The sequence below is a fragment of the Aotus nancymaae genome, unplaced genomic scaffold (assembly GCF_030222135.1).
Source record: "Aotus nancymaae isolate 86718 unplaced genomic scaffold, 86718_ANA_hifiasm-v0.15.2.pri h1tg000014l, whole genome shotgun sequence".
NCBI classification, from domain to species: Eukaryota; Metazoa; Chordata; class Mammalia; order Primates; family Aotidae; genus Aotus; species Aotus nancymaae.
In genome coordinates this window covers 89,908,802-89,935,695 of record NW_026988425.1, presented here as the reverse complement: position 1 = coordinate 89,935,695, position 26,894 = coordinate 89,908,802, and the positions used below count along the sequence as shown (strand labels likewise).

At 38.2% G+C, this 26,894-nt stretch overlaps 1 long non-coding RNA gene across 1 annotated transcript in view; it reads right to left on the bottom strand.

Annotated features, from left to right (window-relative positions):
* Positions 1–26,894, bottom strand: part of LOC105729993 (uncharacterized) — a 662,720-nt gene that overhangs the window by 612,626 nt on the left and 23,200 nt on the right. The window contains exon 2 of the long non-coding RNA XR_010342619.1: positions 10,764–10,959. This is a non-coding gene — a long non-coding RNA (uncharacterized LOC105729993). The remainder of the gene's footprint in view (positions 1–10,763; positions 10,960–26,894) is intronic.

The following is a 26,894-nucleotide window of genomic DNA, read 5'->3' as shown; positions in this document are numbered from 1 at the left end:
AAGAACTAATTGTGCTCCTAACAAATAGTCCCAGGGACAGACTCTCTAATTCCATTTCTAAGCTTCCCATCAGACACAGGTCTCACTCACATGATTCTTATGTCTATTGAATGATGTTTTCCAAAGTAGACCCTCTTGGCCATTAAGCATGGCAAGCTTCAGGGCACCACAGCAAGGATAACTTTCTTTATCAATATTCTTGGCTGATTTTTTAATTAAAAAGAAATTGAAAGACATTCCAAATATAAAGAATAACTTCCCTTTCCTTTATAGTCAGGTTTGTCATGCTTATTTCCAGCACAAATTAGGCATTCCATTATAAAATCGTTAGGGCTTCATTTTAAATTGTTTTTTGTGGTTGTAGTAGGTCATATTCAGGCATGTGTCAGGACTTCAAAGCAACATGAACTCATTCTTAAACCAATTTCCTTGTTTTGCAGAAAGACAAAGAAGATCCACCTGCTTATGTAATAAGATTTTTCTCATTAAAAAGGCTTTTAAATAAACTAAATCTATTTGTGTTTTCCTAGTAATACTATAACTTTTAATATTATGCTACTTATATTTGTGAATAATCTGATGCAACGGTTATGTGGGTTCAACATACCGTAGCCTCTTTTTACCTAGTTAGATCCTCCTATTTAAGACTGAGCTCCTCATCACCACCTCCCAAAGGCCTCCACCAAAACTTCCAGACTGAGATAGGTATAGTTCCAATATGTTGCTGCAGCACCTACAATACAGCACTGTGTTAGCACACTGATATGGTTTGGATCTGTGACCCCACTCAAATCCCATTTTGAATTGCAATCCCCAGTGGCAGAGGTGGGACCTTGTGGGAGGTGACTGGATCATGGGGAGGGAATTTCCCCCTTTGGTGCTATTGTCATGATAGCGTTTTCACAATATTTGGTTGTTTAAAATTGCATAGCACCTCCCACCACCACACCCCATACACAGCCCCCTCTTCTCTTCCTCCTACTCCTGCCATGTAAGATGAACCTGCTTCCCCTTCATCTTCCGCCATGATTACAAGTTTCCCAAGGCCTCCCCAGCCATGCGTCCTGTACTAGCCTGTGGAACCATGAGCCAATTAAACCTCTTTTCTTTATACATTACCCAGTCTCAGATATTTCTTCACAGCAGCATGAGAGCAGACTAATACACACACTGTACTCTCCTATCTTTGTATGTTTGTCCCCTTTCCAGAATGTAAACCTCTGGAAGGCAAAAGCCTTATCTTATTTACCTTTTAATCACATATAATAAACTCATTTGGGAAAAAGTAAGGTACAAAAGTCAATCATAGCTCTTTCACTTCTCCTTTTTTTCCCATCCCTTCTTTTCTGAACAATTCAGACCATTGTTATGTGGGGTAGAACAAGGCAGATGTCTAGGTACAAAACTCTAGCAGGGTAAGAAGGGTATCCAGGCAAGAGGGCTGCCTAGCATGGAAAGTTAATATCTGAGCGCGGTGAGGAGAGCATTCATATGAGGAGGCAACCTAGTGCGGGAAGCCAAGTGGGTGTGATCCAGGGAGTATGATCCAGGGCAGGCTATCTGAGTCAGAGCAGGGTGAGGAAGAAGTTCATGGATTGTGGCAGCACTGTGTGGAGAGTCAGGACCCAAAGAGAGTGAAGAATGGAGGTGACCCAGCCTAGGGTACCAAAGCCCATGCTGGGTGTAGAGAGTATTTGTGTGGGAAAAGACCTAGAGCAGAATGCTGAAGTCCAAGCAAGGTAACAAGATTATCCTCGTGGAGGGGCACTCTGGCACAGGGTATCATGTCAGAGCCCATTTGAGGGAGGAAGACATTCCCACAGAGGGTCTGAGCTCCAGTGCAGTAATGAGAGCATCTGTGCAAGAGTGGTGGCCTGGTGTGGGATCAGTGCCTGTGCTAACATGAAAGGCAACAGGAGTGGCAGTCAGAGACAGAGTGGGGGAGGAGGAACTGCCAAAAAGGGAGATGGCCTACTGTAAGGTACTGGCCAACCAGGGTGAGAAGGGCTTTGCCATGAAGGCCAAGGAGATGCTGGCCAGTCCCAGAGTGTCATTGTCAATCTTTAAGAGCTGGCCTGGGGTTCTGGAACATAGGGATGGTGGGCAAGGCATCCACTTGGAAGCCATGACATTGGTTACATTCACAGGATTGAACAAGCAAGTAAACCTGAACAAAGACTTTCTGTATTGAGTTGGCTTTTTTTTTTAACTTTCATTTTAAATTCAGGGGTACATGTAAAGGATGTGCAGTTTTGTTACATAGGTAAACATGTGTCATGGGAGACTACTGTACCAATTATTTCATCATCTAGATATTAAGCTTTATCCATTAGTTATTTTTCCGATCCTCCCCCTCCTTGCACCCTCTACCCTCGGACAGGCCCAGTCTCTGTTGTTCCCCTCTATGTGTTCATGTGTTCTCATCACTTAGCTCCCACTTATAAGTGAAAACATGTGGCATTTGGTTTTCTGTTCATGCATTAGTTTGCTAATGATAATGGCCCCCAGCTGCATCCACGTCCCTGCAAAGGACATGATCTTATTCCTTTTTATGACTACATAATATTCCATAGTGTATATGGACCACATTTACTTTATCTGGTCTATCATTGATGGGCATTTGGGTTGATTCCATGTCTTTGCTATTGTGAATAGTGCTGCAGTGAACACAGGCATGCATGCGTCCTTATGATATAAACATTTATATTCCTTCGGGTTTATACTCAGTAATGAGACTGCTGGGTCAAATGATGTTTCTGACTTTAGATCTTTGAGGAATTGCCACACTGTCTTTCACAATGATTGAACTAATTTACACTCCCACCAATAATGGACAAGCATTCCTTTTTCTCCACAACCTTGCCAGCATCTGTTATTTTGTGACGTTTTAGTAATAGCCATTTTGACTGGTGTAAAATGGTGTCTCATTGTGGTTTTGATTTGCATTTCTTTAATAATCAGTGATGTTGAGCTTTTTTTCACAAGCTTGTTAGCCGCATGTATGTCTTCTTTGCAAAGTGTCTGTTCATGTCCTTTGCCCACTTTTTAATAGTGTTGTTTGTTTTTTTTCTTGAGAGCTGGATTTATTACTGACAAATACTCTTGGAAAGAGGCAAAAATTCAATTGAACCCTAAGGATTTGATATCTGGATTCTATATTCATCTGGATTTGAAACTATTCTAAAATTCAAAATAATTTAAAATATACTAACAGCCAGTTCTTCTGAATACTTTTAAAACATATTAACCAGTAGAGTTAAAACATATTTTAATGAGATAACATTTTAAATGCTATATACCACTCTTAGTATATTTAAATTTTTGATATAAAGCCTCAAAAGAATCAGTGGGGAGAGAGGATAATTCACTGACAGTGGCAGATTCTGACCTGAGGCACTGGCAGAATGGTATAAGCTTACTTGCTGCCATGGTGTTTACTGCCCCACAGGAAGCTCACACATCCCTCCACAGCAATCCACAGGAATACAGGCTGACTCCTGCGGCCTATTTCTGCCCATTGTTCTACTCAAACAGATATGGGTTTAGATCAGCCAGTAAGCTACATACGCAAACTTCAACGTTTTTGCAAGAATTCTCATTCTCTCCAAGTAATTCACTTGGAAACCAATATTCATTTTCTCTCTCTCTCTCTCTCTCTCTCTCTCTCTCTCTCTCTCTGTGTGTGTGTGTGTGTGTGTGTGTGTGTGTGTGTGTGTCTCCCTCTCTTGCCTTCTTCCCCTTTTTCCTTCTCTCTGTCCAACTCCTCCTGGAGTTCTCTTATATAAGTGGAAGGGGCCTAGAGTTAGAAGGAGGGGTTAGTATGTGATTCGGAACTGCAGACCCTATTTGAGCCCTGGTCAAATAGTGTGACCTATATGGTCACACTACAGCTCTCTTTAGAACATGAGGTGCTGCTGGGTGTCCCATATGTCCTTGGTTTTGTCCCTTATTCTAGGGCAACAGGTGAAGTCCAACTTAATAACCTAATACTTATATTAATGCAAATGAAAATGTTGGGAAAGATGAATACAAAACTAGGGACCATGTTAAATCCAGTTGGGGATTGGCATGGGGAACTGGAAAAAAGGGAACATAACACATGTACTGTCTCAATCTTTTCCAAGACTATGTTCCTGTATTACTTATGTAATTTAAAATAAATTTTTTAAAAATCAAAAGCAATTAAAAATTTCAAAATGAATTGCAGTCTACTGTACAATAGTAGTGAATATAAATCATAGAATGGAGATTGGCTATATAAGTAAATATATATGCATATCTTATACAAATAGATTTTTAAACATTAAAACTTTAATGATTTAATGAGCTACAAACATAAATTAACTACTCATAAAGGAAGAGAAATAAACTTGAAAACTAATTAATATCTATTGATTGCCTTAGGGTGTTAGATTCCTGGTGGCATGATTTTCTTTTTTCTAAAATTTCTATAACGAACATCTATCTAAAATTAGGAGAAAAAAACTTGAAAAAAGCCCCTCTCATCTCTATCTTCCTTCTTCCCAAAGAAGTGTATATAAGTATACGTGTGTGTGTTTGTGTGTGTGTGTGTGTGTGTTGTGTGCGTGCGTGTATATGTCAAATACACACAGTTGGTAAAACTGAGTCTGAATATTAGTAAAATAAAAAGACAAAAAGAAGTACAGAAACTCAAAGCCCAGTAAGGAAACCTAATGATTTATCCTTTTTCCAAAGGGACAAATGTATAGAAACAGCTTTAATGATCTGATATTTTATCATTGCTTCTATATTTTTAAAAAGTCAGCTACATTTTTAATACAGCATTCTTTTGAAAAGTATCAAGACAAAGAAATGTAAGTTCTTGAGTTAAACAATAAATATATGACTTTTTATAATTTTAATACTTTCTATAAACAATTTCCTATAGTTTGCTGGCTTTTTCTTTTCCTTTTCTTTCCTTTTTCTTCACAAAGAAGTATGCTAAAATTCTTTCTCAGCAAAAAAGAACATTTCTGGCCAGGCACAGTGACTCACGCTTGTAATCCCAGTACTTTGGGAGGCAGAGGCGGGTGGATCACAAGATCAGGAGATTGAGATCATTCTGGCCAACATGGTGAAACCCTGTCTCTACGAAAAATACAGAAAATTAGCTGCGTGTGGTGGCTGCTGCCTGTAATCCCAACTACTCGGGAGGCTGAGACAGGAGAATTGCTTGAACCAGGGAGTTGGAGGTTGCAGTGAGCTGAGATCCCACCACTGCACTCCAGCTTGGTGATAGAGCAAGACTCCGACTCAAAGAAAAAAAAAAAAGAAAATTTCTGTCCTCTGGCCTTAAATAATTCTGACATTTAATACAACTCTTTTTTAAGTTTATAATGTATTTTCCTTCAAAAAGAAAAGTGCACTAAGCTTGTGAATTAACATTATATCTAAAATTAACCTGTGAATCAACCAGCCAAATATACAGTTGTAATCTATATGTATAGTAGACAATTTTCTTCAAGAAGTTAACTAACCCACAATGAAATCGAACACCAAGACACTCGCATCATTTGGGCCAACTCTCTGATGAAATGGAAGGAGGCAATGATCCAACAGAAGGTACAGAAACACTCCTATGAATAGGAAGGGTGAAGCCTGACTTACTCTCAATAGCAGTCTTTGACAATTCAAGGACAGGAAACCTGCCAGTGCATTTAATCTTTCTATCCTTGCAACTGGTTGCACCCTATCAACTGAAAAAGAAACTGTAAATTGCATATTTCCTGAATCAAAGAAGAAAGTCAATGGAAGTAATGTAATTATATGATTATCATTTTTATCACTTAAAACAATCTTGAGTTATCCTTATAAATTATATCAAAAAGAACAGATTTTTACTGAATCAAAAAGATTGTTTTATAAAATGAAAACATACCATGTAACAGATATACTGACACATTACTTCTTAAAAGAGTGGGAAATTTTACTATTTTTTCCACATTTGAAAGTATTGCTTTTATTATTTTACTGTGGACTCAACCTCACTAAAACTGAAGCAATAAACAGGGCAGTATTAAGCAAAAGCTTCTTGGTGAACTGGTGACTATCTCATCCAACCCTACATAAGAACTTGTTAAAGGGGAGTTGGGATTTTAGCAAGCTAAACATTTGTCAGACAGAAAATCGTAGGCAGTCTTCCCTGGAGATCTGGGGTCACTGGACATTTATGCGAGTGATCAACGTGCCCCTGATCACAGCAGGAAGGCTTGCAGACGTGACACGTTCAGTGACAAAGCAAGGGCTCTAATTAGCGAAGGGTTCCGGTCTGACAGTAAAGGGCTTAACCTTTCTTGGGAAATAATGAGCCAGACAATGTTTGAAGCCTCCATGTAAGTTTCAGAGAAGAAGGAAGGATGCTGAGAACTGCCTTACATGTGCTAAACTGACAGACACAGGTGACCGAACAATGAACTGTACACTTGGCAAAGAACGAGAAAACACTTGATATATGCTAGCGTCCTCCAGAGCAGCATTCCTCTTGTGTCCCTGAATTAAGATGAAACAATTTGATAGGTCGCATTATTTGGCTCAGTTGCTTTAAAGACAATAGAAGACTTTATGGAGGGGATATATTTTCTGAAAACTTTTCCCAAATACCAACTTTTTGATAAGGCAACATCTGTGAACTTCACTGAAGATCAGAGACAAATCTCAGTAAAAAGGCTAACCGTTAACTCATTGGCAAACACAAACATCCAGTGGTTAAAATTACCTAGTATGACATCCAAGCCAAGGGCCTAAAAACTAGATTGAAATAAAACTTTTAAACAAAATGGGTTCTACTTTATTGACAGAATTTCCAAAAGAAAACAAAGTTTATACAAAGCCAATAATAAATTTTCTTCAAATATGTGTCATAAGATTATGAAAGCCATAATACCTATTTTTCTGGATTGTTCAGTCAGATAATATGAGAATAATAAATAATAGAACATGTTATTATAATTTTTAACCAATTTTTATCTTTAGACTTAAAAGACTAGACAAAGACAAAAGGAAATAAATGCAGATGATTACAGTTTACTACTCTGGAACATATTTTATTGTTGAAAGATGAGGAAAGGTATTATGAAAATCAGAGAAATAATTGGTCTATCAGTCTGGATTTCATTTTTCATTTGCAAGAATCAAGAAACTCAAAGTAAATAGGCTTAAACAATTTTTTAAGGGAAGAGAAAGATTTATGGGCTCATATCAAGCAGCAGATTTATATTCACACACAGCCTAATCCAGGACTGAAATATAACCAGAATCCTTCTTAACTTTTCTTCCTCTGGGTTGCTTAATTTTTAGGCTTCACATGGCAGCCTCTAAGAAATGCTAGGCTCTCCCTTGAATCTTCAATACCTATCACTCTCAATATTCACATCACTAAGCTCAAAGAAGAAAAGACAGTATGTACCCCAACATTCTCACCAAAATCCTCCTGGGGTTTATTCTAATTGGACCAGCTTAGGTCACATGCCCTAAATGATACACTCCAAATGGCTTGAGCTAACTAAGTCTCACCTCTGGAGCTGTGAGGTCAGCCCATTAGGGAATGTTGCCAGGAAAAGGGGAGCATGGTTATTGACCAGCAAACCACCTCGATAACAGGGTACGGCAAATCCCCAAATGCTGAACTTATTTTTTCAGTATCAGCTTCCACTTCTTAAGCCAACTTTTAAAAATAATGTTAAAGAAATTTGCTTACCTTGATTGTATTGATTTTCTATAGCTGCATAACAAAAACCTTAGAAACTTAAAATACCACCCATTTATTGTCTTACAGATGTATGGGTCAAAAGCCCAGTATGGCTTAACTCTACTCTGGGTGTCACAAAGCTGAAATGAATGTGTTATCTGGGCTATGTATACCACCGAGAGCTTGGGGTTCACTTCCAAGCTCATTTTGTTTTGTCATAATTCAGTTTCTTATAGTGGTTGTCCTGGTTTTCCTGCTGATTGTAAACTGAGGACCACTCTCAGCCACTAGAGGCCAATCTCAGGTCCTTGCCCCATGACTCCCCTCCATCTCAAAACCACCACTAGAGAACCTCTCTCAAATTGAATCCCTCCCACATCTCAACTCTGACTCTGTCTCTAATCTCTACAAACACATTTAAGGGACTCACATAATTAGATGAGACTTAACGCAGATAATCTCCCTAATTTAAGGATCTTAATTTATCTGCATTTGGGATCTTAATTTATCTGCAAAAAAATCTCTTCACAGCAGTACCTACATTAGTGTTTGATAGAATAACTGGGGGAAGATGTATATGTGCACCTGGGTCCAGAAATCTTTGAATTCTGCTGCCCATATTAGTGTATACATAGTAATATATACACTATATATATATACACACACACACATGCTATATATTGCTTTTAAGAAGTAAGGGATGAGAATGGGCTGAAAGAAATGGAGAAGGCTTTTGTTTTCTTAATAAATCTATTTGTTTTGTGGAACTACCACAAAAAGAAGAAGTCTGTGGCATAAGGAAAATAGTCTAAAATTTTTAATTGTATGAAAAATATAAATAGAAATGTAGAACCAAAGAGAACAAAACGGATGTTATGGTTCTTGTTTTGGTTGGCTTTTTGGGTTTTGTTTTGTTTTGCTTTGTTTACCAAGTCAGGTGACAAATCTGGAACCTTAAAATTGTTTTTAAGGGGGAAGAAAGTTTATCTTTGAGAAAGGAGAATAATATTATGTAATAACTAAATTTGAAGCATAAGTCAAACTCTTTCATGCTTTCTTAGAAAATAAAGAATTAAGCCAAAGAAATCTTCCCTAAAAACTCCAAATCAAATATTAGTTTATGGAAGTTCTAATATCTTGGATATTTTCTGGTTAAAAGCATTCTTGTTCAATGTCTCAGCTATACAGTACGTCTTTAAAACGAAGAGAGAGAATGAGCAGAATGAACTACTTCTAGTCTTTTAAGAAACAAAGCTGCTCTTAACATTTTCGCACTGGGTTGGTGATGTAAAAGTAAAGCACTGCCCCCTAGAGGAACAAGGACCTTAGGAGCAGGCAGCTATTTCACAATCACGTAATGTCCTAATTTCAGGTAGATGTTCTTCTTTAGGGCATAGAAGAAAAACAGAAAATTGTTGCAGTGTAAGAAATGCTAAAAAACTTTTAAAAGACATTTATGATTTTTTTCAAGAGATTATAGATTTGTAGAACTGTAATTTGTGGGGAGCAATTCATTTATAAGCTTTCAAATAATATTTTTGCATTATAATTATGGAATAAACATTTGTCTTAAAGAATAGGAATTTTTTAGTCTTTCTTCTTATAATTTTTTCATAGACAAGGGGTCTCTTTATTTTGCCCAGGCTAGTCTCAAACTCCTGGCCTCAAGTGATTCTCCCACCTCAGCCTCCCAAAGTGCTAGGATTACAAATGTGAGCCACTGCACCCGGTCTAGTCTCTCTTAAAATGCACAGCTTTACATCTACCAGACTTTTCACACAGTTATTACAATAGAACTATGTGTAAAATGTATATGATCTTATCTAAAATTATAAAGAAAAGTGGGAAACAAAATTGACCCACATGATTTTGCTACTATAGTCAAACTCACTATTAAAACAAGAAACAGAGGAAATCTAAAACTTTAATGGCTAGATCTGGCAAACCATGTCAAAAATTTCCCATTACCAGAAGAGTTCAGCACACTCACATTGTCTCTGGAGTCAAAATCAGAAACTATAACAAATCATTCAAATGTCTAGGTCTCTGTTTTTAATGCAATTAATTGTGTGTTTTCAAATTATTCTCCCCAGAACTACAACCAGGAAGAGTTCTGGGTACTCATCTATGCTTCTACCAGAGCAGTCTTTATCTTGTCTTCCTTTGGGATTCCATATAAACTTTCCACAGAAGAAATGGTTCTTAGGGCTTTAAAAAGGAAGGAAGGAAAGAAAGGAGTGAGAAAGGAAGGAAAAAAGAAGGAAGAAGGGAAGGGAGAAGAAAAAGCAGCTTGAAAACTCTTGGAGTGGTCTCTTTAAATTCCTCTCTTATATAACTACTCTATTCCGTTCATTTTTGTCTCTCTAGAGGTGGCAGCAGCAAGGGTCTAGATGCCTCAGGCTAGTTCCTAAAATAAGAGCTCATGCCAAGTACAAACTTGAGCCAGACACAAAAGGATAAAATCCCAGTAGGGCATTCTACATATGTTCTTGGTGTGGATTCTACATTGTAGAAAAGACTCTTACAAAAACACACAGCTCCTTTGAAGGTTGTCACTAAGAAAAAATAAAATACTAAGTAGAAGAGCACTTTATAATGGGGGGCAAAGCACACTGTATAAGGGAGATGTCATCATGTGACATGGTATTTTTCTTTCTCAGCACATACCTGCCAGCCAGCTCACACCGATTTTTATAATTGGACATGTCCCTCTCCCTTCCTGTCTCACCCCAAGTGCCGTGGCATATTTACAGAACTACAAATATGTCACAAGATAGCAGGGTGAAACGTTTTATTGAACTAGTAAGGAAAATTGCCAACAGAAGTTTCTGTTTTGACTCTGTCGATTTTCCACAAGCAAAGGATTAAACTACTCTTTAGGACAGGATCTGAAAAGCACAGTCTTTTCTGCATCTTGAGAATCAACCATGCTGTACCATCACATTTTCAATCAATTGTTTTAAATGCAAAGATTATTTGACCAGGGCATGAAGAATTTTAGGATATAAACTATTTGTACTCATTTAGACGTGAAATCCAAACTGGCCAGGCTTACCTCACAAAACTGGCTTGTTTTCGTTCTTGCTCCATGAGGCAGTTACTGCTACAGTAGGTAGCTAGTCAGGTCTGAGCAGGGCAGGAGAGGGCTCCCAGACACACCAGGAGTGTTGGGCATCCATCAGGTGATGATCAGGTGGTTGTTAACTGTTTGAAGTAATTGGTCACAGCTGGCACCAGGGAAAAGCCATCTCCTGAAGATAGAAAACACCTGAAACTGATCAGCAGCTTCCCAAGAAGACCTCAGGAGTGGGGAGTAGTAAGACAAGATCCCGGAGATATGTAAACCTATAAAGCCCCAAGTCAAGAGGTCAAGCTGTGAACTTGGTTTCTCAAGTCACCCCCTTGGTCCTCTTCTGAGAGTTACTTTCATTTTTTTTCTTTCCTTTTCTTCCTTTCCTTACTGTTCTAAAGCTTTTTAATAAACTTTCACTCCTGCTCTGAAGCGTGCCTCAGTCTATCCTTCTGCCTTATGTCCCCCAGTTGAATTCCTTTTTCTGAGAGGCAGGAACTGAAGTTGCTGCAGACCTGTATGTGTACGCCACCAGTAACTCGGGGTAACTCGTATCTCTTTTACCGCTAACACTACCACGTGTGGCAGCACCTCCACAGAAGAAACAAAACAAACCCTTCTCGAATAAGTTTCATAATATCTCCTTCACTTTCTCCTGACATTTGAGGAAGCAATTCAGAAGCCCTTCTATTTCCTTACCCTCCAGAGTTAAGCCAAATTCCACCAGTGCTCCACCTCTTCAGCTTCCATCCTCTCCCATCCTCTCCTCCAGGGCCACCTGATAGGCCCTAAATCCCCTTTTCCCCCCAGCTCAGCCAATGCATCTTCATCTACTGCAAAATAATCTGCCTTTATATAAGAGGGTTTTAAAACAACTCTCCCAATTAAAAAATGTCTGATATGACTAAGCAGAAATACATTTGGAATATACATAAAATTAGAAAATAAGATTTTATTCCAGAACTTCTTCCAAAAAAAGAACAGAGATGTTTTAAAATTGTTGACAATTTGTGTCACACCTAGCTTTCAATCCAAATCCTATCCATATTTTTCTTTTGCACAAGCTTGGAAGAAATAATAATATTAACATCTTTAATAAATCATTTTTATAATGTAATCTTGGTTTTCAAATATTTCCCTAAATATGATCAAGTCCTTTGTGTCTGGCTGCATGGCTGGCGAAACAATCTATAGAATGAATATTGAGGTTCTGAGAACACCCAAAGCTTCCTGGAGGGAAATGAGTCTGGCATGGTCTGAATATTTGTTGTGTCCTCCCCAAATTCATATGTTGAAACCAAATCTCCATGTGGTGATATTAAGAGGTGAAGCCTTTGGGAGGTGAATAGGTCATAAAGACTGTGCCCTCATGAATGAGATTAGTGCCCTTTTGTAAAAGAGGCCTGCCCGAGGGAGCTTTTTCAGCCCCTTTTGCCATGTAAGGACACAGCAAGAAGGCACCATTTATAAGGCAGAGAGTGAGACACCAAATCTACCAGCACCTTGGTCTTAGACTTAAAAGTCTCCAGAACAGTAAGCAGTAAATCTCTGTTATTTATAAATTACCCAGTCAAAGGTAATTTGTTATAGCAGCTTGCATTGACTAAGACAGAAGCCAGCTACTGTTCCTTGTTGAGAACCAAAGGTCCTCAAATTATTTATTCTTCTTCTACCATTATAACAATGACTCATATTTATTGTGTATTTACCATATGCCACATACTGAAAAAGCATATGATTACATATTAAGCAACTTGAAAAGTATGATTATTACTGGCATCTTACAGAGGAGAAAGAGAAACACAAACAGGTTAAGTGATCTGCCTATATGCACTAGCAAATGAGTGGCACTGCCAGGATTTAAACCTAGGCTGTCTGGTTCCAGGCCCAACTATTAATGAATATACTGAGATGCCTCCAAAAAGTCTACTGAGAAGGGGTGGTGTGCTAAGAGTCTATTCTAGACTCTTAGAATACTACAGAGATTTCCTCCTCCTAGCAACATAGCCCTAGCATTGTATACCACCCTATAGCTGGCACTATAGGTGCATGCCACCACGCCCAGGTAATTTTTTGTATTTTAAGTAGAGATGGGGTTTCACTGTGTTAGCCAGAATGGTCTCGATCTCCTGACCTCATGATCCACCCACCTTGGTCTCCCAAAGTGCTGGCATTACAGGCTTGAGCCACTGGGCTGGCCACCGTTTCTTGAAAATATTATAGATGTTTGAAACAAAAGCCTGCAATACCACAGGTCTTTGCAATTTCTGCAGAAAAGGTTCGTACCATATACTGTGTTGTTTTCCATTAATGGTTACCAGTGAAAATACGTACGGAAACATATCTAATTTTCATATTTTCTCTAAGCATCAAGGTCCTCACAGGTCTTTTAGTTACATGATAAACCTAAAGGGAATTTCATCATCTGTGTATGATTCCTACCCAGAGATAAAGTATTACATGCAGATTTGTTTAGAGCTCTTGGAAATGTTGTCATCATCAGTTTAATTTTAGATTTATGTTATTTGTGTTTACATTATTTAATTTTACATCTATTTTATTTACACTCAGTAAATATAGCTACCAATCTTCTCTCCAAATAACTCACCCTCTCCCATTTTTAATTATATATAAAAAAATACAGGAACATGTCAAAGGCAGAAACTATGAAATTTAATTATCATTGAAAAAGTCATCTGAAATCCTAATTTTTCAGTTTTAATGGCAGACTAAAAGAACCAATCCATCCCCAGATATCTGTCAAAGGAACGCTTATTCCATTTTATCTGCACCCACTAGAAAAACATGCAAAGGAAAACAATTAAGAACCACCTGATTAAAGCTAAGATAGTACATTATTTTTATATAATGGTTAAAGTTATTATTTATCTATCTACTTTGAAACTTCCAATAATACCTAGAATAATATTTGAAGAAAAAAGATCTGAAGTCACTGACAGCCAATTAAAGCTTCTCTCAAGATGAATTTTTAAATGTTCTGATCAACAAGGACAACTAAACACAAGTTATGGCTTCGTAATTAAAGAATTACATGAACAAATTGAGGAAATGCAAGAGTAAATCAAAATTATATTTGAAACCAAAATATTTTATATAACTATATAAAAAATAAAATTAGGATTATTCAGTTAAATTTCAAGAAAAACATAATAATAAGATATAAGAATGTTGTGGGGTTTTAGCACAGCATTCCAATAATGTTCCTCATTACTTTTGCATTTCTACATATTCATTGCACATTTAATACTTAACTTTTTAGTTATACTAAACAAAGTAAATGACTGTGGTATTCATTTATTTACTGTGTGGTTAATATAATGAATAAAATGTGCTCTATGTGCACAAAACCAGATTCAAATATTTAACCAGTAGTTGCCAAAACTATTTAAAGTTATTTTTCTCAAAAACTATGTCAGTTGTGTGGAACTTTTATAAAAATGGAAATTTTGTATTCATTAGTTTTCATTACTAATGTAATTTTTAAATTGCAAGACTAAAGCAGCTAGCAACTGGAGCCAAATTTCACAAGTCACATTTTATCAGTCTACAAATATTGACATTATGGCTCTATCTCACTTGACTTGTGAAATTTTACTATTCCTGATTTCCAAGTTACCATGATAGGCTTATAAAAACTTTCCTGACACATTTGTCCTTATCATGTAAAAATCAAATGAGTAGCACTTTACTGTCAGATGAACCGCACAATTTAGGTTTCATGGTAAAGACTGTAGACATTTTTCCCAGAAAAGCCCTAAATACAAAAAAGACCATTCATGGTGTTCATAACAGCATCTGCTTTTTATATTTACTATAAATCAACATATATAGGCTTGCTCTATAAATATGATCGCAATGTTTTCTAAGTCAAACATATCCTCACAAAATTCTGAGATCCTACAGTTTTGCTCTAACATTAAGCTCTCAATTTTTTGTAATATGTGAATTTATATTTTTGCATTACATTTTTGGGATAAATTATATTTACATTTCTAGTAAATATTCCTCATTTGCAACTTTGCAAAGTACTAGGACTAAATGGGCTTTAGAAAGCATACATTGAACTGGGCATGGTGGTTCATGCCTGTAATCCCAGCACTTTAAGAGGCTGAGGCAGCCAGATCACGAGGTCAAGAGTTTGAGATGAGCCTGGCCAACATGGTGAAACCTTGTCTCTACTAAGTATACAAAAATTAGCCAGGCGTGGTGGCATATGCCTGTAATCCAGCTACTTGAAAGGCTGAGGCAGGAGAATCACTTGAACCCGGGAGGCAGAGGTTGCAATGAGCTGAGATGGCACTCCTGCACTCCAGCCGGGGCGACAGAGCAAGACTCCCTCTCAGGAAAGAAAAACAAAAAGCACACATAATAAAATAGAAAATTAGCATAATACAAACACACCCCCTGTTAAAAATGCAGCCCAAGAACAAAGCATTTGCCAAGAAAGCACTCTAATTTTACCACTTTGTTATTACTTATTTCTCCTGTCTCCACAGGATGTACACAGGCAACTAAGACAAGACAATCAACATCTCTAATTCACTAATATATCTGTACTTTCAATAGTATATGTGGTAGAGAGACCATTCTACCTTGTAAGTGGCTGATAACAAGATCTAAGAAATGTAGCCAAAGTCTCAAATTTGTCTCCATATGTTCCTCAGTGATATCCCAAGCCAGAAAGCTCTGAATTGCCCATAGTTCCTACAAGAGAACTGTTACCTTAGAATTAACATAGCCTGTAATTTTAGGGAAGAAAATCAGTAACCTAATCTATTCAGGATAAAATAAGTTAATAAAATAATTAGAACCCAATGAGTGTCAGTGAAGGCTAGAAATACTTAATTATTGAAATACCATGACTACATCTAATACTTCATGGTTGGTCACATTTTGTTTATCATTTGCTCTGCATGACCAGCCTATGAGACTGGGAGGTCAAAGTCTACCACAGGTTACAAATAAGGAAACTGAAGATCAGAGAATTTAAGCAATTTGCTTAAGGTCATACAGTTATCAACAGAAGAGAGGTTGAAGCCATGCCTGTTGATGATGCTTTCAGAACCATTTCTACCACTGGTGAATCCACTTCTTTAGATTTAATTTCACAAGATACTTAGTAGCAAACAACTTTTCAAAAAAGTACCTATTATGTGGTTTCACTATGCTCAAGACAATGCTTAAATCCTTTACTGTTTCCTTATCAAAACAACCAGAGGTGGTGGCTCACGCCCGTAATCCAATGCTTTTGGAGGCTGGGGCAGGAAGATCACTCAAGGCCAGGAGTTTAAGACCACCCTGGACAATATAATGAGATCCCATCTCTACAAAAAGTGAAAAATTAACTGGACCTGGTGGTGCATGCCTATAGTCTCAGCTACTTGAGAGGCTAATGCAGGCAGATTCCTTGAGCCTAGGTGTTGGAGGCTGCAGTAAACTATGATCAGGCCACTGCACTCCAGCCTGGGTGACTAAGAGAAAGAGACTCTGCCTCAAAAAATTATAATAAAAGAAAGAAAAAAAGAGAAAACACCATCTGATGAATGCCCCTAAAATTTGTGAGATTTCACTTATAGTATTTCTAATATATATATTTTCATTTTATAGGTTGAGAAAAGCTGTAAAGGAATGATTTGGTCTTCTCTGGATGTTGCCAATCTCCTATTTTACTACTAAACATACTGATGCTACCTATGAAGGTAGAACAAGCAGTGTGTTATTACAGAAATAAACTAGGCTATAATTTTGAACATGAACTAGGAAACTCTGTACACAGTAATACCAAATCAGTAACAATGAGAAATTTATTTAGGATTTTCCTCTATAGTTTGAAACATGAAGATAATAAAATCTATTTTTCCAAACCCTAAAATTATACTTAGTCAGATATATGTTGGTAGTTACCAGCCAACCTCCACAAGTAAAGGTATTTCATATTCTAAAGTCTAAATAGGAAAATAAGTCTACATAGGAAAAAATACATTTTTAAAATAAAGTATACCCGTCAAATGCTGTTAGTCTATTTGTTAAGGAAACTGAGAAAAAATAGGAGAAAGAGAATCTGTATAAATAAAAAAAGAAGAAAATCTGCTCTCTGTCTCCCTCCACCCTCAATCTTTTATAATCTGATTTCTGCTCACAAGAATAAAAGAATATTCCCTGCATAAAATAAATGACATTATTCAGTAGCTTGTTTTCATTCTGTTCCACTTCACCCCTCAGCAGCATGTGATCTGCATATACTTCTCTATTTCTAAATACTAGCCCCTTGGCTTCCAGGACAATTCTCTTTCCACATTGTATTCCCTGGTATATTCTGTCTTTCTATTCACCAGCTTAAATGTCCATATTACCTGGAAAGGATCAAACTGTTTATAAGAAACTCTGAGTCCCAGAATCAAGCTCAAGAATATTTATAGGATATAATGCCCTTCTTTGTCTCTTTTAATCTTTGTTGGTTTAAAGTCTATTTTATCAGAGACTAGGATTGCAACTCCTGCTTTTTTTACTCTCCATTTGCTTGGTAAATCTTCCTCCATCCCTTTATTTTGAGCCTATGTGTATCCTTGTATGTGAGATGGGTTTCCTGGATACAGCACACCGATGGGTTTTGGCTTTTTATCCAATTTACCAATCTATGTCTTTTGATTGGGGTATTTAGCCCATTTACATTTAAGGTTAATATTGTTATATGTGAATTGGATCCTGCCATTTTGATGCTAGCTAGTTGTTTTGCCTGTTAGTTGATGCAGTTTCTTCATTGTGTCGATGTTCTTTACCATTTGGTACGTTTTTGGAGTAGCTTGTACTGGTTGTTCCTTTCTATGTTTAGTGCTTCTTTCAGGAGCTCTTGTAAGGCAGGCCTGGTGGTGACAACATCACTCAGCAATTGCTTGTCTGTAAAGGATTTTATTTCTCCTTTGCTAGTGAAGCTTAGTTTAGCTGGATATGAAATTCTAGGTTGAAAGTTCTTTACTTTAAGGATGTTGAATAATGGCCCTCACTCTCTTCTAGCTTGTAGAGTTTCTGCTGAAGATCTGCTGTGAGTCTGATGGGCTTCCCTTTGTGGGTAACCCAACCTTTCTCTCTGGTGGCCCTTAGCATTTTTTCCTTCATTTCAACCCTGGTGAATCTGACAATTATGTATCTTGGGGTTGCTCTTCTTGAGGAATATCTTTGTGGTGTTCTCTGTATTTCCTGCACTTGAATGTTGGCCTGCGTTGCTAGGTTGGGGAAGTTATCCTGGATAATATCTTGGAGAGTGTTTTCCAGCTTGGATTCATTCTCTCCATCACATTCAGGTACACCTATCAAATGTAGATTAGGTCTATTCACATTCCATATTTCTTGGAGGCTTTGTTCATTTCTTTTCACTCTTTTTTTTTTTTATCTAATCTTGCCTTCTCATTTTATTTCATTGAGTTGATTTTCAATCCCTGATATCCTTTCTTCTGCCTGGTTGATTCAGCTATTGAAACTTGTGTATGCTTCACGGAGTTCTCTTGTTGTGGTTTTCAGCTACATCAGGTCATTTATATTCTTCTCTAAGCTCTTTAGTCTCGTTAGCACTTCGTCTAACCTTTTTCAAGGTTCTTAGTTTCTTTGCATTGGGTTAGAACATGTTCTTTTAGCGCAGAAAAGTTTATTACCCACTTTCTGAAGTCTGTTTCTGTCAATTAATCAGACTCATTCTCCATCCAGCTTTGTTCCCTTGCTGGTGAGGAGTTGTGATCCCTTGGACGAGGAGAGGCATTCTGGGTTTTGGTGTGTTCATCCTCTTTGCACTAGTTTCTTCCCATCTTTGTGGATTTATCTACCTACCTGTAGTCTTTGTAGTTGGTGACTTTTGGAAAGGGTCTCTGAGTGGATGTCCTTTTTGTTGATGTTGAAGTTCTTTCTTTCCGTTTTTTAGTTTTCCTTCTAACAGTCAGGCCTCTCCACTGTGGGACTGCTGGAGGTCCACTCCAAACCCTGCTTGCCTGGGGATCACCTGTGGTGGCTGCAGAACTGTAAGGATTGCTGCCAATTCCTTCTTCTGTTATCTTCGTCCCAGAAGGGTACTGCCAGATGTCAGCCTGAGCTCTCCTTTATGAGGTGTCTCTTTGGATATATGGGGGTTGGGGAGCTGCTTAAGGAGACAGTCTGTCCCTTATAGGAGCTCAAGTGCTGAGCTGGGAGCTCCATTGTTTCATTCAGAGCTGCTGGGCAGGTACGTTTAAGTCTGCTGCAGCGGAACTCCTAACTGCCTTTTTTCCCAGGTGCTCTGTTCTAGGAAGGTGGGGCTTTATTTATAAGTTCCTGAGGTGCTGCTGCCTTGTTTCAGAGATGTCCTGCCTAGCAAGGAGGTACTCTAGTCACAGTCTGCCAGCAGAGGCTTTGCTAAGCTGCCATGGGCTCTGCCCAGCTGCTGTGTGAATTTATTTGTGGTTTTGTTAACAGAGGTACAGTTAGAACTGCCTTGGTAATGGCGGTCTGGCTCAGTAATGGTGGACTACCTCAGTAAAGGTGGATTGCCTTGGTAAAGGCAGATTGCCTCGGTAATGGCGGACTGCCTCGTTAGTGGTGGACTGTCTCCGTAATGGTGGACTGCCTCGGTAGTGGTGGACTGCCTGGGTAATGGCTGATGCCCTTCCCCCCACAGAGCTGGACCATCCTGGGTCCAGCTGCATTTGCTGCTAAACTCTCAATCCAGAGCATTTCAGACTGCTGGTCCTTGTTGGGGGTGGGACCTGCTGAGTCAGATCACCTGGCTCCCTGTTTCAGCCCCCTTTTTATCAGTTGAATTGGCGACTCTGACTCCTAGGCATTCCAGGCACCAGTTGAAACGGCCACCCAGATTTGTGTGAGTTTTGTACAGATACCCGTGGCTCCGGCTGAAACAGCCATGCTGGAAACTCTTAGCGCTTTTCAGCCCAGGAATCTCCTGGTCTGTGGGCAGTAAAAACTCATTTGGAAATGTGGTGATCTCTCACCTTCTGCATTGTTCTTGCTGAGAACTGTACTCCAGAGCTATTTCTATTTGGCCCTCTTGGATCCCCTTCATGTTGAGCTTTTTAAAATGTTTGTTGGCACATAAATGTCTTCTTTGTAGAAGTGTCTTTCATGTCTTTTGCCCACTTTTTTTTTTTTTTTTTTTTTTTTGAGACGGAATTTCGCTCTTGATACTCAGGCTGGAGCGCAATGGCGCGATCTCGGCTCACCGCAATCTCCGCCTCCTGGGTTCAGGCAATTCTCCTGCCTCAGCCTCCTGAGTAGCTGGGATTACAGGCACGCGCCACCGTGCCCAGCTAATTTTTTGTATTAGTAGAGACGGGGTTTCACCATGTTGACCAAGATGGTCTCGATCTCTTGACCTCGTGATCCACCCGCCTCGGCCTCCCAAAGTGCTGGGATTACAGGCTTGAGCCACCACGCCCGGCCTTGCCCACTTTTTAATGGTTTCTTTTTTTCTTGTGAATTCATTGAAGTTCCTTATAGATTCTGGATATTAGACCTTTGTCAGATGGATACATTGCAAAATTTTTCTCCTATTCTGTAGGTTTTCTGTTCATTCTGATAATAGTTTCTTTTGTTGTGCAGAAGCTCCTCAGTTTAATTAGATCCCACTTGTCAATATTTTCTTTTGTTGCAATTGCTTTGACGTGCCTATGTCCTGAATGATATTGCCCAGATTTTCTTCTAGGGTTTCTGTAGTTTTGGGTCTTACATTTAAGTCTTTACTCCATCTTCAGTTAATTTTTTTATAAAGTTTAAAGAAGGGGTCCTATTTCACTTTTCTGCATAGGGCTAGCCTGTTTTCCCAGTACCATTTGTTAAATAGGGAATCATTTCCCCATTGCTTGTTTTTGTCAGGTCTGTCAAAGATCAAATGGTTCTAGATGTGTGGTCTTATTTCTGAGATCTCTATTTGATTTCATTGGTCTATGTGTCTGTTTTTGTACCAGTACCATGCTGTTTTGGTTATTGTAGCCTTGTAGTAGAGTTCTATGTCAGGTAGCATGATACCTCCAGCTTTGTTCTTTTTGCTTAGGATTGTCTTGGTTCCATGTAAATTTTAAAGTAGTTTTTTTCTAATTCTGTGAAGAATGGCAGTGGTAGTTTAATGGGAATAGTATTGAATCTATAAATTACTTTGGGCCTATGGCCATTTTAACAATATTTATTCTTCTTATCCATGAGCATGGAATGCTTTTCCATTTGTTTGTATCCTCTCTTATTTCCTTGAGCAGTGGTTTTTAGTTCTCCTTGAGGAGGTCCTTCACTTGCCTTGTTGGCTGTATTCCTAGGTATTCTGTTCTCTTTGTAGCATTTGTGAATGGGAGTTCATTCACAATTTCGCTTTCTCCTTGTTTATTGTTGGTGTATAGAAATGCTTGTGATTGTTGCACATTGGTTTTGTATACTGAGACTTTGCTGAAGTTGCTTATTGGCTTAAGAAGCTTTTAGTCTGAGATAATGGGGTTTTCTAGATATAGGATTAAGTCATCTAGAACAAAGACAATTTGACTTCCTCTCTTCTGATTTGAATACCCTTTATTTCTTCTCTTGCGTGACTGCCATGACCAGAACACCTAATACTATGTTGAATAGGAGTGGTAAGAGAGGGCATCCTTGTCTTGTGCCAGTTTTCAAAGGGAATACTTACAGGCTTTGCCCATTCAGTATGATATTGGCTGTGGGTTTGTTATAAATGGCTCTTATTAATTTGAGGCATATTCCATCAATACCTAGTTGATGGAGACATTTTAACATGAAGGGACATAGAATTTTACTGAAGGCCTTTTCTGCATCTACTGAGATAATTATGATTTTTCTCTTTAGTTCTGTTTATGTGATGAAGTACATTTATTGATTTGCATATGTTGAACCAGCTTTGCATCCCAGGGAGGAATTTGAGTTGATTGTGCTGTATAAACTTTTTGCTGTGCTGCAGGATTTGGTTGCCAGAATTTTATTGAGGATTTTTCTATTCATGTTCATCAGGGATATTCGCCTCAAGTATTTTTGTTGTTGTTGTTGTATCTGTTGTCTCTCTCTCCTGTTTGGTATCAGGATGATGCTGGCCTCATAAAATGAGTTAGGAAGCAGTTCCTTCTTTTAAGTTGTTTGGAATAGTTTCAGAGGAAATGATACCAGCTCTTCTTTATATCTCTGGTAGAAATCAGCTGTAAATCTGTCTAGTCCTGGGCTTTTTTTTCATGGCAAGCAGTATAAAGAGTCAAGACCCATTAGTGTGCTGTATCATAACAGTCTCTCAGACCACAGTGCAATCAAATTAGAATTTAGGATTAAGAAACTAACTCAGAACCATGCAACTTCATGAAAACTGAATAACAGGCTTCTGAATGTTGAATGGATAAACAATGAAATGAAGGCAGAAATAAAGATGTTCTTCGAAACCAACTAGAATGAAGATACAATATACCAGAATCTCTGGGACACATTTAAAGCAGTGTCTAGAGGGAAATTTATAGCAATAAGTGCCCACGTGAGAAGCAATGAAAGATCTAAAATTGACACCCTATCAGCAAAATTGAAAGAGCTAGAGGAACAAGATCAAAAAACTCAAAAGCTAGCAGAAGACAAGAAATAACTAAGATCAGAGCAGAACTGAAGGAGATGGAGACACAAAAAACCTTTCAAAAAATCAATAAATCCAGGAGCTGGTTTTTTGAAAAGATCAACAAAATAGATACTAGCCAGATTAATAAAAAAGAAAAGAGAGAAAAATAAAATAGATGGAATAAAAAATGATAAAGAGGATATCACCACCAATTCCACAGAAATACACTACCATCAGAAATGACTACAAACAACTCTATGCATATAAACCAGTAAACCTGGAAGAAATGGATAAGTTCCTGGACACTTCCACCATCTCAAGTCTAAACCAGGAAGAATTTAAAACCCTGACTAGACCAATAACAAGGGCTGAAGTTGAGACAGCAATTAATAGCCTACCAACCAAAAAAAGCCCAGATCCAGATGGGTTCACAGCCAAATTCTACCAGACGTACAAAGAAGAGTTGGTACCATTCCTTCTGAAACTATTCCAAACAATACAAAAAGACGGAATCCTCCCCAAATCATTTTATGAGACCAACATCGTCCTGACACCAAAACCTGGCAAAGACTCAACAACGACAACAAAAACTTCAGGCCAATATCTATGATGAACATAGATGCAAAACTCTTCAATAAAATGCTGGCAAACTGATTGCAATACCACATCAAAAAGCTTATCCATCACGATCCAGTAGGCTTCATCCCAGGGATGCAAGACTGGTTCAACATACACAAGTCTATAAATGTAATCCACCACATAAACAGAGCCAAAGACAAAAACCACATGTTTATCTCAATAGATGCAGAGAAGGCCTTTGACAAAATTCAACAGCTCTTTACGCTAAAAACTCTCAATAAACTAGGTATTGATGGAACGTACCTCAAAATAATAAAAGCTATTTATGACAAATCCACAGCCAATATCATCCTGAATGGGCAAAAACTGGAAGCATTCCCTCTGAAATCTGGCACTAGACAAGGATGCCCTCTCTCACGTCTCATATTCAATACAGTATTGGAAGGTCTAGTGAGAGCAATCAGGCAAGAAAAAGAAATAAACGGTATTCAGTTAGGAAAGAAGGAAGTCAAATTGTCTCTATTTGCAGACTACATGATTGTATATTTAGAAGACTCCATCATCTCAGCCCAAAATCTCCTGAAACTGATAAGCAACTTCAGCAAAGTCTCTAGATACAAAATCAATGTGCAGAAATCACAAGATTTCCTATATACCAATAAGAGACTAAAAGAGAGCCAAATCAAGAGTGAACGCCCATTCATAATTGCTACAAAAAATAAAATACCTAGAAATACAACTAACAAAAGATGTAAAGAACCTCTTCAAGGAGAAATACAAACCACTGCTCAAGGAAATAAGAGAGGACACAAACAGATGGGAAAACATTCCATACTCATGGTTAGGAATAATCCATATTGTGAAAATGGCCATACTGCCCGAAGTAATTTATAGATTCAATGCTATCCACATCAAGCTACCTTTGACCCTCTTCACAGAACTGGAAAAAAACACTTTAAACTTCATATGGAACCAATAGAGAGCCCCCATAGCCAAGACAATCCTAAGCAAAAAGAACAAAGCTGGAGGCATCACGCTACCTGACTTCAAACTATACTACAAGGCTACAGTAATTAAAACAGCATGGTATTGACACGAAAACAGTGATATAGACAAATGGAACAGAACAGAGGCCTCGGAGGAAATGCCACACATCTACAACCATCTGATCTTTGACAAACCTGACAAAAACAAGCAATGGGGAAAGGATTCCCTGATTAATAAATGGTGTTGGAAAACTGGCTAGCCATGTGCAGAAAACAGAAACTGGACCCCTTCCTGACATCTTACACTAAAATTAACTCCAGATGGATTAGAGACTTAAACATAAGACCTAATACCATTAAAAACTCTAGAAGAAAACCTAGGCAAAACCATTCAGGACATAGGCATAGGCAAGGGCTTCATGACTAAAACACCAAAAGCATTGGCAACAAATGCCAAAATAGACAAATTGATCTAATTAAACTCCAGAGCTTCTGTACAGCAAAAAAAACGATCATTAGAGTGAACTGGCAACCAACAGAATGGGAAAAAAAATTTTGCAATCTACCCATCTGACAAAGGGCTAATATCCAGAATCTACAAACAAATGAAACAGATATACAAGAAAAAAAAAAAAAAACATTCAAAAGTGGGTGAAGAACATGAACAGACACTTTTCAAAGGAAGACATATATGAGGCCAACAAACATATGAAAAAATGCTCATCATCATTGGTCATTAGAGAAATGCATATCAAAACCACATTGAGATACCATCTCACACCAGTTAGAATGGCGATCATCAAAAAATCTGGAGACAACAGATGCTGGAGAGGATGTGGAGAAACAGGAACACTTTTACACTATTGGTGGGGGTGTAAATTAGTTCAACCATTGTGGAAGACAGTGTGGCAATTCCTCAAGGACCTAGAAATAGAAATTCCATTTGACCCAGCAATCCCATTACTGGGTATATATCCAAAGGATTATAAATCATTCTATTATAAAGACACATGCACATGTATGTTCATTGCAGCCCTGTTTACAATAGTAAAGACCTGGAACCAACCCAAATGCCCATCGATGATAGACTGGACAAGGAAAATGTTGCACATATACACCATGGAATACTATACAGCCATAAAAAAACAATGAGTTCCTGTCCTTTGTGGGGACATGGATGAATCTGGAAACCATCATTCTCAGCAAACAGACGCAAAAACAGAAAACCAAATACCACATGTTCTCACTTATAGGCGGGTGTTGAACAGTGAGAACACATGGACACAGGGAGGGGAGCATCACACACCAGGGTCTGTTGGGGGGGAACTAGGGGAGGGACAGTGGGGGGTAGGGAGGTTCAGGAAGGATAACATGGGGAGAAATGCCAGATATAGGTGACGGGGGGGATGGAGGCAGCAAACCACATTGCCATGTATATATCTATGCAACAATCCTGCATGATCTGCACGTGTACCCCAGAACCTAAAGAAGTACAATAAAAAATAAATATATTTTTTCAAAAAAGCTCAACATCACTGCTCATTAGAGCAATCCAAATAAAAACTACAGTGAGATACCATCTCACATCAGTCAGAATGGTGATTATTAAATCAAGAAACAACAGATACTGGTGAGGCTGTGGAGAAATAGGAACACTTTGACACTGTTGGTGGGAATATAAATTAGTTCAACCACTGTGGAAGACAGTGTAGTGATTCTTCAATGACTAAAACCAGAAATATCATCTGACCCAGCCATCCCATTACTTGGTATATACCCAAAGAAATATAAATTATTATATCATAAAGATACATGCACATGTATGTTCACTGCACCACTATTCACAATAGCAAAGTCACAGATCAACCCAAATACTCATCAATGATAGACTGGATAAGGAAAATGTGAGTACATATACACCATGGAATACTGTGCAGCCACAAAAAGGAACAAGATCATGTCCTTTGCAGGGGCATGGATGGAGCTGGAAGCCATTATCTTCAGCAAACTCTAACACAGGAACAGAAAACCAAATGCCACATGTTCTCACTTATAAGTGGGAGCTGAAGAAAAAGAACATATGGACATAGGGAGGGGAACAACACACTCTGGGGACTGTCTGGGTGAGGGCAGTTAGGGAGGGAGAACATCAGGATAAATAGTGTGATGATTAATGCTGAGTATCAACTTGATTGGATTGAAGGATACAAAGTATTGATCCTGGGTGTGTCTGTGAGGGTGCTGCCAAAGGAGATTAACATTTGAGTCAGTGGGATGGGGAAGGCAGACCCACCCTTAATCTGGTGGGCAAAATCTAATCAGGTGCCAGCTAATATAAAACAGGCAGAAAAACACGAAAAGGCAAGACTGGCCTAGCCTCCAGCCTACATCTTTATCCCATGCTAGATGCTTTTTGCCTTTAAACATCGGACTCCAAGTTCTTTAATTTTGAGACTTGGAATGACTCTCTCCTTGTTCCTCAAGCTCACAGACAGCCTATTGTGGGACCTTGTAATCATGTAAGTTAATACTTAATAAACTCCCATATGTGTGTGTGTGTGTGTGTGTGTGTGTATGTGTGTGTGTGTGTATATATATACACACACATATATATATATACATACACATATATATATACACACACACACACATATATATCCTATTAGTTCTGTCCCTCTAGGGAACCCTAATTCAAATACCTAATGCATGTGAGGCTTAATACCTAGGCAATGGGTTGATAGGTTCAGCAAACCACCATGGCACACATTTACTTATGTAATAAACTTGCACGTCCTGTACATGTATCCCAGAACTTAAAATAAAATTAAAATTAATCCTCATTTTAATCATGTTATTTTCCTTACTCTTTCTTAATTGAGTATTTCTTTTTATGTAATTGATGAGAAACGATGATGGAAAAGTCAAAAAGAACACTATCATTTAGTGAGCACTCAATAAGTATATTTT